Source organism: Fukomys damarensis, unplaced genomic scaffold (assembly GCF_012274545.1).
Source record: "Fukomys damarensis isolate Sample0158 unplaced genomic scaffold, DMR_v1.0_HiC HiC_scaffold_21, whole genome shotgun sequence".
Lineage (NCBI taxonomy): Eukaryota > Metazoa > Chordata > Mammalia > Rodentia > Bathyergidae > Fukomys > Fukomys damarensis.
Genome location: NW_022900933.1, coordinates 30281345 through 30299434, shown reverse-complemented (window position 1 = coordinate 30299434; position 18090 = coordinate 30281345).

The window sequence follows — 18090 nt, the reverse complement described above, 5'->3', positions numbered from 1 at the left end:
CCCACCTTGTGACCCCCTCCCACCTCCGTGTCCCGGACCGCGGGTTGCGCTGGCCCCTAGCCTTTTGGGTCCCCAGCAGGTTCTTCCCGGAGATGCTGCGGGTGGCCCTGGGGCTGGGGCCGACGCGAGGAGGTAGGCACAGGGGGACTGAGTGCACACCCTCAGCTGCCGCGGGGACGGGTCTGCAGTGCGCAGATAGTTGCTTTTCAGATTTCGGAGAACTCTCAGACATATTATATAGGCTCAGTTGCTAAATCCGTGTCGTGTTCATATGCTTAATCAACTTAGTGTTTTTACATTTCCACTGAATAATTTTTTAGGGTAACTAAATATTTCTCCCCTACTGTTTTGTTCCTTTTTTCCTACGGCAAATACTATTCATCCTGGTTCCAGGGTTACTGTAATAATCAGTGCAGTTTCTATAGTCCTTAATACCTATGCCTTAAATTTTTCGTAATTTTACTGTCCTGAGAGGAGTCCAAATCTTTATTCATAAGTCCGTAGAAACAAGGAAAAAGATACTGAGGATCCCCTAGACTACAGCTGAAACACACAGTCAAGTGCCTCTAGTAAAGAGTTAGACTGTATTTTTAACCTCTCTTAATTATATTCCTGTAAAAATAATATTTTAACCATTAACTTTACTACTGTTCTTCATCTTCTGTAAATTAGAAAAAGAACAATTTCAGTTTTTAATTTGAAACCCAGGACTTGAAAAAAATCTTACTAAAATGCTGCAGTTTCTTTTCTTGCCAAGGCAGAACACAGAACTTAATGTTTTGTTTACAGGGCCAGAGCAAGTTGTAGGTTATCATTTACTTATTATTTCAGAGACTGTGACAAAGTGTGAGATTAACATGCTCTGCCAGAAAGGGCTTTGCTGCGTTCTGGCCTTGACCAAGTCTGCAGAAAGGTGTTTTCAAAGGATAGAAAATGTCCAGGCACATTGCATATGCCACAGAACTTGGTAGGATAACCTCAGACAAGATGTCAGCATGGGGGAACTGTGCGTACTGATGTTCCTTCTGGAATGCCACAGAAGGGGTGAGCCTCCTGTTAATTTAGAGACAGCTGCCACAGTAAACTAGGCAACAATGCTGCCTTCCTCTACAGATCAGCAAGACAGTATTCACAAATCTACCCCCCACAAAATAGTGTTCCTGTTCTCCAGAGGAAATAACGGACCAATATGATGTCACCTGAAAGAAAATTCACAAGTCTAAAGGTCCAAACTCATTATTAAAACTGCTTTGTTCCTAAATGAATTTGTATTCTTTCTGCCAGGGTTTTCATAAAGTAATCATCAAAAATGCTTTCTAAAACATAGTGTGCAGTGTATAAGAAGGAGATAATGGCTTGGAAATGAAATGGGTAAAAATCCTCCAGTTTGTAGAAGTGTTTCTTATTGTGGTTGAATTGCTACAATCTGTAGTTTTTAAAACCAGTCATTCTCTAAAAATGAGTTTTCCTCTGTCTTATTTTGCCCAAATAAAATATTTTGAAACTATTTCATGACTTTACTTGCTAAAATCTATACATTCTGAATTATTTTAATTATAGTAAAATTTCTTTTCCTGATTCTTCATGTTTTACAAACTAGGGTTCTCTTTTGGTGATTCTTTAACATATCAAAGGACATCTTAGCTTTCAAGTCCAGTGGTTTGTAATGAGATCATGCTTTAAACAGTTTCATGGCTAGTTTGACACACTGAAATATAAGAAGGTCAAGTGACTTGCCCAAGATCTTACTGTGAGTCAGTGATGGGGTAAAAACAGCTTCAGTCCTTGCTTAGGAACTCTAATATTAGATTATGTATTATTTAAATCAGTATCTGAGAATTTGTTTCACATAGCAGATTCTTTGCTTAGAAGCTTACTAGGATTTCATTATCAAATAGGCTCCTTTAAGTGAATAAACTTCCTAATTAATGAAGAAATCAGGAAAATAAACCACATTATGGTAATATAATTTAATGAGATCCAAAAAGCCTCTGGAACATTCCATTATACTTAGAGGAAATGGTTCTATATGAGATTATTTAAATCAAATAATTTTTAATAGAAGAAATGTAGAAAGAATGCAGCTCCAGACTAGGGATCTCAGCCCTGAATACTATATCTGTCGCTAACCAGATCACTCCACTGCTTTGAGAATGACAGAAAGAACACGAATGTGACCATCATATGTGCTCATGGGTAAAACAAGAGGTTTGAGCTTGATCTATAAACCCCTTTCAGCTATGCATACATGTATATACTCCTACATGTGTGTCATATGGGTGAATATCCACACACAAATAAACATATATCGACGAAGAGGACAGATGGAGAAATGGAAATAGTTTAAAAATATTTACCGACTGTTGACTGTGGCCAGGCCCTGTGCTAAATGTGTTATTTCATCCTCCTACCCATCCCTGTGAGGCAGGAATGATTTTTATACTTATGAGGAAACTAGTGGCTTGCCTAGTTTTGGTGGTGGAACCCCAAAATCTAGTTGAGAACCCAAACACTTAAGCATTAAAGCATAACTATCTCATAATTTAACAGAATTTATGTTTAACTTAATTGAAGGGGGAGGAGAAGCTCAAAGGTTAAAATAAAAATTTAGTTTTTAGAGAGCTACTTCACACCCAAGGAATGCAGTAATAGCTCTATCTCCCACAAGTAACAGTGTTTGTGAAAGAAAACCCAAAGCAAAACATTTACTTTGCAATGCGTTCTAACTGAAGGACATTTGCCATTGAGGCTACAGAATTAGCAAGGAGGTTTGCTCACTAGCACACAACCTGTACCCTATACTTTCATCAAAGGAGGTGGCCAATGGCACCCTATTCCCAGCTCTGTTCCTTAGACCATGTCTTTCCAGGAGTTCGTATTTTAAATTCGTTTTTTACTAAATTGTCCCTGAAGCAAAACCTGATTTCAAGACATCAATTAATACAAAATGGCCCTAACTTCAACTGAAATGTAGTCAGAGAATATATTTGCATTTTAAATCTGCCTTACAACAAGACTCCATTTAAATATTTATTTATTGTGCCCCACATTTTTCTAGGCAATGTGAATACAGCAGAATCCTTTCATGGAGCTTATATTCTTTGGAGAACATGATTGTGTGTGTGTGTGTGTGTGTGTGTGTGAGAGAGAGACAGAGAGAGAGAGAGAGAGAGAGAGAGAGAGAGAGATGGCTTGGTTTGATGGTAAATTTGATGGGTGTGGCGGCCCACATTTGTTATGCCAGCATTCTGGGAGGCTGAGGCAGGAGAACTGAAAGTTCAAAGCCAGCACTGGCAATTTAGCTACTTAGGAAGAACTTGTCCCAAAATTTAAAAAAGAAAACAGTTGGGAATATAGCAAAGGCCCTAGGTTCAATCCCGAGTACTGAGAAAAGCAAAAAAAAAAAAAAAAATCTATTCACAATATATAACTATAGTCAATTGTATCTTTATGGTTGGATTTCAATTAAAGGATTTACCTCAAGAAATTTGTAACCTCACTGTGCCTGCCTTGAAAGTGCCAGGTCCTGAGTTCCAACCCCCGTATGGTACCAAAAAGAAAAGAAAAGAAAAAGAAATTTGTAATCTAAACTGGAACCTATCTCTTATACTATCAAATAAAAATATCTTCTCTTACCTCTCTACCATCCCCAACTCCTTCCTTCTCCACCCAGTGATCCACTAGTACTTCGATGAATATTCACCTTTTGGGACTATCTATATCACTACCAGTCTCTAGTCACAAAAACAGATTCTTGATGTTTATATGCAGATTTAATCTGTTGATATGCAGATTTTCACAGGATTGTTATTAAAAGCTTTATCATCTGTAACAACAAAACACATTACCTCATTATTTTAAATTTTGCTCTTATCTTGCTGTTTGTGTTAGCTTTATGGTTGAATCTTACAGTCCCAGAAGAAGCATTCACAGATTACTTTTAAATTGAAAATATGCTACCATCAGAACAAAATAAGTAGTGTTAGGCCATGATTATTTACCATGAGAAAAACATGGTCAGTTTTAACAAATAAGTTATCTACTTAGTATCCTCTATTTTTAAGTGAGTCATAGCCAGACTAGCTGCCTTGCTTCTATGTTCCAATTCGCAGAGGTTATTGGCATAGTCAGCCAATGGTCCAACACGCAATATTCCCAAATGTTACTATTTACCTTCCATGGGTGCCTCGTTCTTTAAAAAAAAGTCAAAACAAAACTCTTTCCTTTGTATAACAGAAGACACATCTTACCCCTATTCACAAGGCTTGTGCTTGTTTTGCTAGTAGCTGTGGTGATTTGCATTCCTCTATTCCCTCTCTGGCCAGGTCAGCCTTGTGACCAAGGTCATAAATATGCAACACAGCAAGTTGGGATCTGGGACAGAGAACCAGATCAGAGCAAACTGGCCCTTAATGAGACTGGACCCATGACTTAGACTTCATTAGCTCTGTGCTTTAACTGACTGAGCTCTAAAATCACAGACAACCGATGATTTTACAGACATAGGGACAGAGTATGTAGATTGAGACAGAAAATGCCCAATGTGACTAGATCATAGTTTTATGCGTTAGTAGTTTACACTAAACTCAGACCGGTCTTTAAAAAGTACGGTTGACCTACTGAACAATTTATTCTTGAAGTCATATTATTTTGGAAGTACTTAGGCTATCATTTCCTTAAATCAAAAAATCAACATCCAAATGATAACCAGCAACTTCTCATTTCTAGAGCGTCAAAACAGAGAATAAAAAAAAAAAAAAGGGCCAGGGATTTAGCTCAGGGGTTCGGTGGCCTGCCTTGCAAGTGCAAGGACCCGAGTTCAATGCCCGGTACCAAAAAAAAAAAAAACAGAGAGCAGATCTAAGACACCAATTGCGGATTATATTAAAGGATTGGCCTCACCAATCCCAATAGAGTTAAGATCTAGTTAATAATTGTGTAGTCTGGTTTTCAATCATCATGAATAGCCTTTGTCCTGCCTTCTAGAGTCATGCCATCCATTACAGTAGCCACTGACAATGCTTAGGCATTTCAATCAAAATTAACTGTTTCTCAGGTTTTTTATCTATATTTCAAGTGCCCAATAGGCCCACATGGCTAGTAGATACTATACTGGGTAGAATAGATGATTTCCATCATTGCAGCAAGTTCTATTGGACAACACCATTCTATAGTTGTTCATTTTTGTGCCGCTGGGGATCAAACCCAGGGACTACACATGCTAGGCAAGCACTGTTCCACTGAGCTATATTCTGAGCCTGAGGATCACCAAAATTTAAACACCACATCCACGATTCTTTATGTCAATTAACTTTTCTCCTCTGATCCAGGGAACACAGAGCCACCAGATCAGTTTCACTCCTCTGCTCAAAAACCTTTAGGGGCTCTCCAGTGTCTCTAGAAGATAAAATGCTAAGTCCTTGTGCCTATTGCTCAAAGCCCTTCAACAGGTTGTGAGTCTTTCTGTTCAGCACTACCATTCTTCATCACTCTACAGATATGACTTTTTTTTTGCTTCAGACAAAGACAGACTATTCTCTGTACCCTTAATATTCACTGTGCCCTTCTGGCTCGTGAGCTTTTTCCATGCCCTTCCCAGGGTCCAAATAGTGTCCATACTCCCATCACCTGTCTAAATCCTACAAGTCCACTGTGCCCAGCATAAACACCACATCTTCTATCTAAACTACTCCAAGTGCACTCCCTCTCTCCTGAACTCCTACATCCCTTGTCCATTTCTACCTGATATTATCATTTTATTTATCATCTCATCATCACCTTAGGTTTTTTAAATTCAGCATAGTACTGACTCAATAAGTGGCCAATAGATTATCAGTTGATTAGGATTGAGTTTAATTCACTCCAATGGCTGCAGTGCAAATGAGAAGAGCAGAAAGGGGAGCTGTGCATGGTGGTGGACACTTGTAACTCCAGCTGCTCAGAAGGCTGAGGCAGGAGGATTGAAATTTCAAGGCCAGCCTGAGCAACTCAGCATGACCTTGTCTCAAACTAAATTAAACTAGGGCTAGGGTTGTAGTTCAGGGGTATAGTATTTGCCCGGTATATGAGAGGCGCTGGTTCCATTCCCAGTATGGCAAAGAAAAAAATCAGAAAAGGGAAAAGAAGTATTTTGCTTTACTGATGAAATACCCCTTCAGGTCAGCCTTCCTTGATTTGGTGGCAGGCCATACCTCCTCAGGAACATGCTAAGTTGTCCCTGTTTTCATCCTGACCTGTATCTTTTATAACCCTGACCAAGTGTAGACCTTGACTTGGTCCATCCTTCTTTGGCAATTCTCTATACGCTTTTTTGTTTTGTGTCTTGTTTTGTTTTGTTTGAGACAGTGTCATTCCCTGTAGTTCAGGCTAGCCTGAGCTCACTGCATAGCCTGGGGTTGGCCTCAGACTGGAACTCCCTGCAATCCTCCCGCCTCAGCCTCAGCCTCCCCAGTGCTGGGATTACAGGTGTGTGCCACCATACCTGACTCCCAACACACTTTTAAATAACTAGGTCCATCCCATGCTTCTTGTAATGGAGAAAATATGGCCAAAGGGAAGTTGCACTTGAATGAACTATCCCCATTCAAATCTAGTGAAGATGGTTCTTGAATTTTATCCATTCTAAGTAGAGACGCTGAGTCACTGGCTAATAAACCAACCCTAGGCATCACAACAAGATAACAGAATCATTTGGTCACTGAAAAGATTTAACTTCCAGAGGATTTTTGAGTTGTATAAGTGAGTAGTGATATGTCCCTCCCTCCCCACATTCTACCCCAGAAACCAAAAGCCCGGTCAGAAATTTTGTTCTATTTCTATAAGCAATTACTGAAGATTTTATTTTTATTTTTGACACAGAAAACTTACTTCCCAAGAAAAGGACAATCCTGTAAACTGCCTTGGCCAGGTTAAACATCTGTTTCCTCGGCTGCTCAGCCACAGACTCAACTATTTCATCGGTACAATTGTAATGATAACACAGCTCAGGAATTTGGTGTGAGGTTTCCAAGAAAGAAAAGAAATGTTGAATGAGTTGGTAAACAAAAGAACACACATATAAAGTCTGTGTGTGTTTGCAATATTTGAAATAACAATCTGCTAAAAATGTCAGAGTGGGTCAGAATGCAATTTAGAACCAAAGTCAGGGAATCCCAGCGAGGCTGGAAGGATTCAGCAGTGGGAAGATCTGAGGTCTTCCATCACCAGGCAACCTGCACAAATCCATGCCAGGGGCAAGAACCCCTGGGCCACCTCACTCCCTGTACCTCTCCCCAGGTACACTGCCGAGATATCAACCAGAGATTTGAGACTCCCCGAACTGATTTATATAGTTCCATGTCTCATTGCCCTCGCTCTTCCCCACCCACAAATATTCAGAGTTGCACTTGTTTAACACAAGGTTTGGAACCGACCATAGGAAAAGACCTTGAAACGCAATGCACCAAAACATATGAGCCCTATTTGAACCGGTAACCCTGTATGGGTTTACCACAGGCTCCAGAAAGCCATTCTTACTTTTTAAACTTTTTACTTATGAACATTTGCTGGACAGCCAGCTAGGTTAGGGGGAGAGGGTGCCGCTCCGGCCCTGGAACAAGTCTTTCTTTCTATGAAAGTGCACTGTATGCCAAACAAGTTCTGGCATACCTGTTTTAACCACTCAAAGAAAACCAGAACTTAAGAAACAGCCTAAAAGTTGCATGATGAGAAATGAAGATATAACCACAACTATTGTTTTATTAGAGCTTTACAATATCCAGAAAATATTTCAGGATTTTATGCAAGAATGATAGTTGTAGCAGGGGATGTAGCTCAGTGGCGCCATGCCTGCCTTGCAAACACAAGGTCCTGAGTTTGATCCCCAGTGCCAAGAAAGAAAAAACAAGAATGACAGTTGTAGCTGAGTGTGTTGGTACACACCTGCCATCCCAGCCCTCTGGGAGGCTGAGGCAGGAAGATCAAAAGTTCTAGCCTAGTCTGGGCAGTTTAGTGACTTAGCAAGACTTCGTCTCAAATTTGAAAAAAAAAATTAGAAAGGGGATTAGGAGTATAACTCAAAAAATATGTTTATGTGAGCTCCTCTAGGAATAAGAAAAGGAAACATTGCTAGCCTGAAGAAGCCAGACGTAAAGAAACTGTATTAAAGCTTAACAACAGGAAGGTGTCAGCAACTTAAAGAAGGTCAAAGATTTTCAACAAGCAATACAGATAAGGCAGAGCACAGAGAACCCTTCCACACAGCCAATCCCTAGAAGGAATAACAAAGTCCAAAGCAAAGTCTTCTCAGGATTTTCCACAATCATTCCGAGGCCCTGTGAGTGATAAAACTCCTCTGCTCTCCTTATTACAATTGCTCTTTGGTTAAAGTCTCTCAGAGGTCAAAGCAACGATCCTAAAACCTGCACTGTTCCTAACTGATCACATCTCAGGGCTTACTGTTTTTATCTGGGAGATGGAAAAGTTGAAGCAGACAGACTTATTCTGGTTCCTCCCAGACACAGAATTCCATGATGTTGAATACGTTGCTTGTGAATTTTAAAATGAATTTGGGAAGAATTTCCAAATGGCCAGAAGACTCATGGGGATGTGGATTTATATAGAATGGAGGTCATAGTGAACTTGAGTCAAGAATGAGTCTTAGTCACACATACTGGTGCACTGTTAATCCTAGCACTGTGGGAGCTTGAGGCAAGTAGGACTGCAAGTTCTAGACCAGTCTGGGCAATATCGACAGTGCCTTAAAATTAAAAACATTTTAAAAAGGCTTGGGTGAGGCGGTTTAGTATGAAGGCACTGGGTTCAATCCCTTGTAAGGGGTATGTGTGGAGGAAGGGGATTTCTTTTTTTAATAAAAGTTAATATAAGATCATTATAGAATTCTTTGTTGGATGATACCTGTATAAAATACTTCAAACCAGCTAGGCCATGTCTTCTCAAACTGACTGTTCCTGACATTTATTCCCCAAAATTATTTTTTAAAAAAGATCAAAAGCTGGGCAAAGGACATATCTCTCTACAAAAATCAGCAGTAATTGAGTAGCTCAGATTTTTAAAAATCATTTTCTTATAAACCTTTGTATTCTTTGCCAGGATTGGTGGTGCATGCCTATAATCCCAGCACTCTGCAGGCCGAGGCGGGAGGATTATCATGAGTTCAAGACCAGCTTGGGCTATATAGTGAGTTCAAGGCCTGCCTGAATGACATAGTGAGACTCTGTCACACAAAAAATAAATTTAAAAAATAATACTAAAATAAAAATAAATACCTCTTTTTAGTCTTCAAAGAATGTAATCAAATACATACAAAAGAGCTTGGAGATCAATCCTGTTATTTTAAAAGATGTATTAATATTTCATAATGACATTTCCTTAATTTAAACATAAAAAGTAGAAATAACAAATGGAGAAAATAATTACAATGTTTAAAAAAAGAAACTGAACCTTCCAGATTGTAGATTCTCAATATTGTTTTTCTTCAAACTTAACAGACCCTTTAAGATTGCTCCTTCATCAGTAGACCTTTTCTGAACTTCTAAATTGTGAAAGGAAACTTACTAAGCACAGAGTATAAGTATATTGAAGAAGCCTTGTCCTTAAGGGTCTCACTATTTGCTGAACAGTAGAAGACAAATTTAATACCATAGGTACCCGGGTCCAAGAAATATGGCCAAGAAATATATCATAATTAGATAAACCTGGGATAGAAGAAAATTTAACTTCACTCTGGAAGTATTGTGACTTGAGGGTATGACGATTTAGCTCAGTGATGCCGCTGCCTACCTCTCAACCTCAAGGTCCTGCATTTAATCCCCAGCACCAAAAAAAAAAAAAAAAAAGTGACCCGAAAAGCTTAAAGAACTATAAATATAAACATTAATTTTCCAAATATAATGACACATTTATGGTCCAACTTCACAGCAGAATCAAATACTGCAGCCAAGGGCTGGGGATTTAGCTCAGTGGTTCGGTGGCCTGCTTTGGAAGCGCAAGGACCCGAGTTCAATACCCGGTACCAAAAAGGAAATCTGGAAATGATCTAAACCAATCCTTCCATCCTACATTTAGAAAATTGAGGTTCCAAGAACAAAAGAACTTACTCAAGAATTCATAATTTGTTAACTGGCACAATCAGATCTTTCTTCACATCATTATATGGGTTGATACAAAATCATAGTATGTATTTCCTATGTTCCACAAACATTGTGAAAGATGATGTTTTGTTTCTTTGCACAGATACTTTTATGAGATGCCCCTTTGGAAGTTCCAAGGTGTTTGTTCACTTAACATTTTTAGGGATAACTGCTAACCATCTACAAAAAGCCAACAACAGCTTTTCTCCTATTTGACCAAGACTATATGTTTAAGAAAATAGCAGTTTAGAGCACCTGTCAACTATAGCCTTAGATCAAAGAACAACTTCCCATGGGGACAGTGCAGACACCACTACTGGTTGCAAAAATCCCAGGAAGGACCATTAATAACATAGTCTTAGAAACAGGATGTCAGTATAGATTAGTTACATCACATGAGTCAGATGATCCAGGCCCCCTTGTGTCAAAATCATAGATAAGATGTTTGGAGGTTAGAGGACATGATTCTCTTGGTTCAGTTATACAATAAAGTTCCCCAAATGTTGGAGCCATCGCATAACTACAATTCAGCTCTGGAAAATGAGGCATTCCTGTAGTGGAAACACAGGCTTTGGGAGACAAACAACCTAGGTAGAGCCTATTCTGTGTTCTGCTACAAAACTGCTATGACTTTCAGCCATGTCAGTCAACCTTGGGTATCAGACTTTTCTCCTTACTATAGACTATGGTGACAAATCTGGCCATTTGGGAGGTTATTTCACCAAACTTTCACATCTATCTAGAAAGGGATGGGGGCGGTGTTTAGAAGCGTCCCCTTCCCCTACCTGCCAGCCACAGCTAAGCAGGGGCTGTGAGACCATTGCCTGTCTACTCGGAACCGAGCTCTGTGGGCTTTAGGGCAGGCCCTCTCCTCTCCGAACTGAAAACCCGAGTCCAGCAACCCCTCCTGCGACAGGAAATAGGGAAACCACGGGGAAGAGGGACGAAGCGGACTCTTCTGGAAAGAAAGAGTGTCCACGAGAATGCTTTCAGGGTTTTGGGGTGCTGAGCCCTGCGTTCCCACCCTGGAAGGGTCCGCTCGATTCGCACTTCCGAGTCAGGATTTCAAGATCAGGGGAGGTAGGCTTATTTCTCCGGTGGCAACTGTTTTCACAAAACACACCGGACGAACGGCAAAGAGCGCCCTACCAAGGGCCAAGCCACAGCACAGAAACCAAGCATTATTTTTAAATCAAATATTTGTCTGGGAAGGACCAAAGCCGGTCAAGCAGAAAGGAAAAGCGAGCCTCGCCCCTAAGCCCTCGTGGAGTCGCGGGCGGGGCGGGGCGGGGCGCGGAGAAGACGAGGGAACTATATTTTCCGCGGAGGGTAACACATCATTGGTTGCACACGTCCAAAACGCGTTATGTAGCCGGTTGCTTAGTTGGCTCTGCAAAGGCTTCTTTCCTCGTTCGGTTTGACAAGGAAGCTCTGATAGGCCAGAGCGGACCTGCAGTGGTTGGCCGGAAAGAGTCGAGCCGCCTGATTGGTTGCGCCGCACCTGCAATGCGTCAAACCGCGGCGAGCGTGGAGGGATCCGCGTCAGTGGTTGTGGCTGGCAGGGTTGCCCGCGGCCTTTCGGAGGGAGCGGCTGCGCCTAGAGTCGCCATCTTTACTAGTGGCAGCGGGACGGCGGGAGACCTTGGGGGTGGGGGACTTTTAGTCCTTGCGACAGAAGTTTTATTTGCGGCTTCTTTTTCTTTTCCGGTCGGTTATTTGTTCTCAGGTCTCAGGGAAGCGGTTGGAGGGTTTAGAAAGCGAGGACTTGCGGCGCCGTGTTCTGGGAAGGGCCACCACCGAGGAAGGACGGGTCTGACGAGGGTTCTAGCCACCGTTCTAATAAAACCGCTTGGTTTTCGTTCTCTCTTTGTGCATGGGGTGAGAGTGAGGGTGAGATTTGATTCCGTTCCCAGAAGCAGAAATGAAATTTGCCGTTTGGACATATTGCTCGAGCAAGGGCCGTTCTGGAGAGCTCTCCAGAATGCGTCATGATTCTTGCTCACGCTGTGCGCGGTCCTGCCTGAACGTCCTGCCTGAACGGAAAGCTTTTTGTTTTTTTGAAACTTAATCAAACAGCCGTGCTGGAAACGATTTCTGGACTCTGGAGGCAGTGGCCTGCAGGGACAAAACTGAGCTTGCCTGACAGACGTACTATGGGATGTTGGCAGGAAATTATCATATCGGCTTATTTATTTCCCTTTTCAAGGCAAATTTATGTTGGTGTGGGCATCCGGTTTTCATTCGTCTCTGATGTCCTCCCATGCAAGAAAGCAAAATAAAACCCCGTTTCTCTTAATTACTAAATGCAGTACTTGTTCAGGACTCACTTTCCTTTGCTCAGATGTGGGTGAAAGACCTAAAGATAATGTTCCCTGGATAAGTTAGAGACTGGGGACATGGGAAAGGTCGTGGTTGTCTTGATTTAGCTTGTGATGATGTGTTTGTTGTTTTTTTTTAAGCTGCGTAGGTGCAAATTCCGTGGATTATGGATATCCAAAGGTGAAATTTGGAACTGCCTTGTGTAGGTGTTGCCATGGTTACAGGGGAGCAGCAGTCAGTGAATTGTGGGGCCAATAAACCTGGCAAGGCCAGGCTTCTCCAGGCGTAGTAAGCCTTAGTAGTGAATGACTGCCCTGGTTTTTGTATCCAGGCTTTCTCGTTTCCCAGCCAGCTCGGGCTTTCTAGGTTGATCAATACAGGCACACATGAGTGTGTCCATTTCTGTGAATTGAGTAATACACTCATTACCAGGTGTAGACTTTCCGATGCATCTAGCAGTATAGTGTTTGTACCATTTGCCATACATTTTGATTTGCAAGTTATTGCTGCTCTTACCAAATCTTACCAGTCTTGGAATATTTAATTATTGGCTTGTATGCTTTTTTTTCTTTTTAAATATAGGTAAACCATCCCTTTACCTTAGGGCGTCTCTTACCTAAGACAATGTTATTATTTAACAATATAATGTCAGAGCGCTGAGTTCATGGGACATTGCTGAAGAAAGAAATTTGCAGTTTTGCATAATCTCCATATAGCAACAACCACACCCGCCTCTAGAACACGCAGTACAGTATTTTCGTGTTTGGCATCTGCAGTGCCAGGAGTCTGCCACTTGCTTGCTGTGAGATGGAGGAGAGGAGAATCAAATCTGTCTCAAAGTTCTGAAGATTGCATGATGCACAAATGTATCAGCATGTAAATTGTAGAATTATCAACGTCTCTCTCTCTCTCTCTCTCTCTCTCTCTCTCTCTCTCTCTCTATATATATATATATATATATGTTATGCAGTCACTAGTGCATTGAGTACCCATATTATTTGACCTTGTGAGAAGATGATTTTTCCTTCAAGATTTTCTACCTTGTGGGAAGAATAGATAAACACACTCAGATCCAAAATAAACCTTTAATAGCATTGTTTTTTTCTTAATGTAAATAGTATATGCCTATTAGCACATAGTGCCAGATTTTAGGGGCTCTTAAGGTGACTGGCTCATAACAGTTTGTTCTGGACGTTCCTGGTTTTAGGATTGAATGTGCCCTACAAAGCCCCTCTGTCTCAGGTACACCAGGACAATTGATCACATCTGAACTATTTTCAGTGCTGAAGGAGAATGAATAGAATGGAAAATGAGGGCTTATTATGTGGAGATGATTTGGGTTCCTTATAGCCGGAGGCTGCTATGCACAAGAAAATGGAAGTCTTCCTGTAAGCATCAACAGACAACTGAAGCTCAACACAGCCAACGTCATACTTATAACATTATCTGTATAATTATTGTTGCAGTACTGGGATTGAAACTTCGGCCTTGCACATGATAAGCAAATACTTTGCTACTGAGCTACATCCCCCATGTTTCCCCTACTCCCTTTTTGTTTTGTTTTTCTCTTTGCTTTTTTTGAAACAGGGTCTTACTATGTAGTTCAGGCTAGCCTTGAACTCACTATGTAGTCTAGCTTGGCCTTGAACTCGAGGTGATCCTCCTACCTCAGCCTCCTGAGTGCTGGGATTATAGGCCTGTGCCACCATGCCTGGGCCCCTATCCCCTTTTGATTTTATATTGACGCAGTCTTGCTGAATTGCTCAGACTGGCCTGAACTTCCAATCCTCCTGCCTCAGCCTCCTGAGTAGCTGGGATTATAGGTGTGTCACCATCCTCACCTGACTTTACCCATTTTTACTACTTTTCTGTATCAGTCTCCACACATGGTTTTGGTTTTTAATATCTTAAAATTTTTCTTATACTATTTGTTTCTGGTAAAGGTTTTACTGAGTTTTTAGTCACTGTAGAATGCAAAACCTCCTCTTTATGCCATGAGTTATTTTGCCAGTCCCATAAAACCTAATACAATGACTTACTACCTGTAATCATCACTGATGGCAAGCTACTTTTCCCTTTGAGATCAGTGAAAGTAAAGATTCTCTCTTTTTCTGTCCAAATCTTGGACTCCCTGAATTCTGCCCACAAACACCCTTGCTCCCTGTCCACTGCCCCATTGCAGTCCTCTTTCCACTTTGTTTCCTTTTACATATTTTTCACCTTTACATTCTCACTACAGCATAGTCCAATACATCATTGCTGTTTTCCTTCCTATTACAAAAGCCTTCACTGGTCTTTGTTTTAGTCTGTCCCTGCTGCTGTAACAACTACCACAGACTAGGTAATTTGCAAACATAAATTTATTTCTCACAGTTTTGGTGGCTGGAAAGTCCAAGATAAACGCACCAGTAGATGTGGTGTCTGGTGAAGGCTCACTCCCTGCTTCCAAGGTTGTGTCCACACGTGGCAGGAGGTAGGAGGGCAGAAGAGGAAGGATGCTGTCTCCTTACATGGCAGAGGAGATGAAAGAGCCACGCAGCTCTCTGAAACCTCTTTCATGAGGGCATCAATCCCCTTCATGTCGTCATAGCCCTCATGAGTAATCACTTCCCAAAAGGCCCCATATCTTTGGGGTCTAAGTTCCATCAAGAATTTTGGAAGCATGTATACATTCAAATCATAGTAGCTTCCCAATTCTAGTTCAATTTCATATGCCCAGCCAATGGAGTGATTTTTGTGAAACGCATAAGAAGCCCTGGTTCAGTCCCTAGCGCTGCAGGTAAATGAATGAATAAACCACGACTGAGTATAATATTTCCCTTCTCAAAAACCTCAGTAGTTTCTCATAGTTTTAAAGATTAAATCCAGATTCCTTTAGGAATTCTTTCAGGGCCTTACAGAGTCTGGTCTTTTCAGTTCAAATAACCTACTGTCCTTTGCATTTTCTGAATTTCAGCATTATGAATTTTTCTTAAATTTTTGTGCTTTCCTCCCTCCATCCTTTGTTCATGTTGCTTGCTTGGTCCGGATTATTGGTCGTAGTCTTCTGCCCAGCCCAAAGTTCTAGCTTGTCCTTAAAAGGTTCACTTCAACTGCAGAGTCAGCTAAAATAAATTCTTCCCTGGGATCTCTTAGGACTTTATTTCACTCTTTTATGTTACCACATCCTACTTTTATTGCAGGTATTTGATTACTCATCCAATAAATAGGGTCAGATGCTCACTGTGACTGTGAACCTGGATTTAGGGCCACGGAGATGCAAAACAAAACAACTTGGACCTTGGTTATGAGAGGTCTTACAGTTTAGGTTGGAGGATGATGTGAACCTATGTAAACGTTTTTCAAGGTAGGAGCAAATGACAATATTTCCAGAGTCCCGAGAGGGAATTCACTCTGCTGGAGGGCTCAGAGAAAGCTTTGTGGAGGAGGTGGCACCCAAGCTGGCTCGGAGGATCAGCACCCTATAAGGATGTACCCAGGGGAGGCATTCCACATGGAGGGAGCACTGGAAACGCAGGCACAGAGGCTGAAAAGAACAGAGCGTGTCAGGGAAGGGGGAAAAGTTTACTATTAGGAGCATCATGAGAGCAGGCTGGGGTCAGGTTTGTCAAAGCTGACGCATGAAGGGCCACACTTTCCATACAACACCTGGACTTCACTGAAAATTTTTGAGAAGAAGCTGACAAAATCAAAGATGACAAGTATAATGTGGTAACAAAGTACAAGATGAACTTTAAAGACAACTGTAGACAGACTAATGAAGGTAGTAACAGTGGGGATGATGGCAAATATTTAGTGAGCACTTAAAATTTTGCCCTGCAGTATCTTTACTTGCAATATCTTTCTTACTGCTCGCTACTATCCTGTTTACTCCTTTTCAGAAGTGGGAAAATTCAGGCTTGGGATAAGTAACATGTTTAGATTCATCCAGCTGAAAGGAAGCTGTTTTAGTGTATGATGTAGTAGTTGGTCCGTGAGCTAGCTATAATCTGAAGATGTTAGCAGTGGAATTAGAGAAGGTTTAAGAAATGATTCTGTAAGCATGATAGTGCTTTTATACTCTGTGTTTGAGGTGAAGAGTAAAACAGCAACAAATAGCATCACAGTTAGACTAAATTCCTGGACCTTTTTGTCCAATATCGGTCTCACCATGAATTTCCTAGACACTTTACTGGGTGTAAAGAACAGTGGGCTGGTTAGTGTCTCCTGGGACTTCTCCGAAACCTTACAAGAGAGAGTGAGTGGCAACAACCATGTCCTAGAGATTTACCTTTACGCTTCCAAATATTCCTGTTGGGGACATTTCCTGAATATGTTAACTGGAAAGTTTTAAAACATTTGCTTCTGGATGAAAGATCTTTTGGGGCTAGTACCTGTTGAAAAGTGTGTAATGGTTTCAGGGCACTGGAGAGGTGATTTTCCTATCCTCTGTCACTGGAAATTTTCACATTATACATGGAGAGATTAAAATCCTGTACGTTTGTGTCAGAAAATCCTTCAAGCCCAGGAAGGCCTTTCACCCAGAGGCTGTTACCTTCAAAAATTATCATATAATCGCTTCTCGGCCTTTTGGCTAAGATCAAGTGTAAAAATTATCATATAGCTGGTCATGGTGGCACACATCTATAATCCCAGCATTGGCAGGCTGAGGCAGGAGGATCACACAGTGGAACCCAACCTAGGCAGCTTAGTGACTTAGCAAGATGCCATCTCAAAAAAAAAAAAAAAAAATGCTGGGATGTAGCTCAGTACAAAAGCCTTTGGTTCAATTCCCTGGTACTGCACCCGCCAAGTGAGAATATACATTTTATAGTAATTGACTGGGGCTGGGTATTTAGCTCAGTGATGCCACAGCCTGTCTTTTAAGTGCAAGGTCCCAAGTTAGATCCCCGTACCAAAAAAAAATTTTTAAATGCCACTACCAATTATAGTAATTGACCACCACCTGAATCAGTGTCTTGCATGTAGTAATCTTGATTTGTCATTTTGCTCTTTCCTTTCTTTCTTGCTCAACATTTATCTCTAATGATAGAACTAAAAAATTTAATTGTGCTCTAGAAAAAGGGCACTCATTCAGAATCATTACCAGTATTTATCAAATTCATTCCATGTTTCAGGTCCCTTGGAGTGTGTCATTTACTTTCTCCTTAGGTCATTGTTCTTACAAATTTTAAGGACCTTTAAGAATATGATAGAAGCCTTAGAAACTTAGAAAAACATATATACTTTAAAATAATTCTGTGGTCCATGTAATAAAGCCTAGAATTTTTTACTCCATTGAAAACAAAACAAAAAAAATTGTGAAAAATCCAAACCGCCTCTCCAGTGTGACATGTGCCCTTGCTATGTCCTACTTGCCTGCATGATTATTATTATTATTATTTTTTTGGTACCAGGAATCGAACTCGGGACCTTGTGCTTGCAAGGCAGGCAGCGAAACCACTGAGCTAAATCCCTAGCCCTTGCCTGCATTCTTGATATGATTCTCCCCTCCCCTGAGTATATGAATGTATAGTTCCTGAAGCAAGAATAAGGTAATTCCGTTACATAATACTAGAGCAATTATCAAAATCAGGCTATGGGGGCTGGGGATTTAGCTCAGTGGTGCTGCACCTGCATTGCAAGTGCAAAGCTCTGAGTT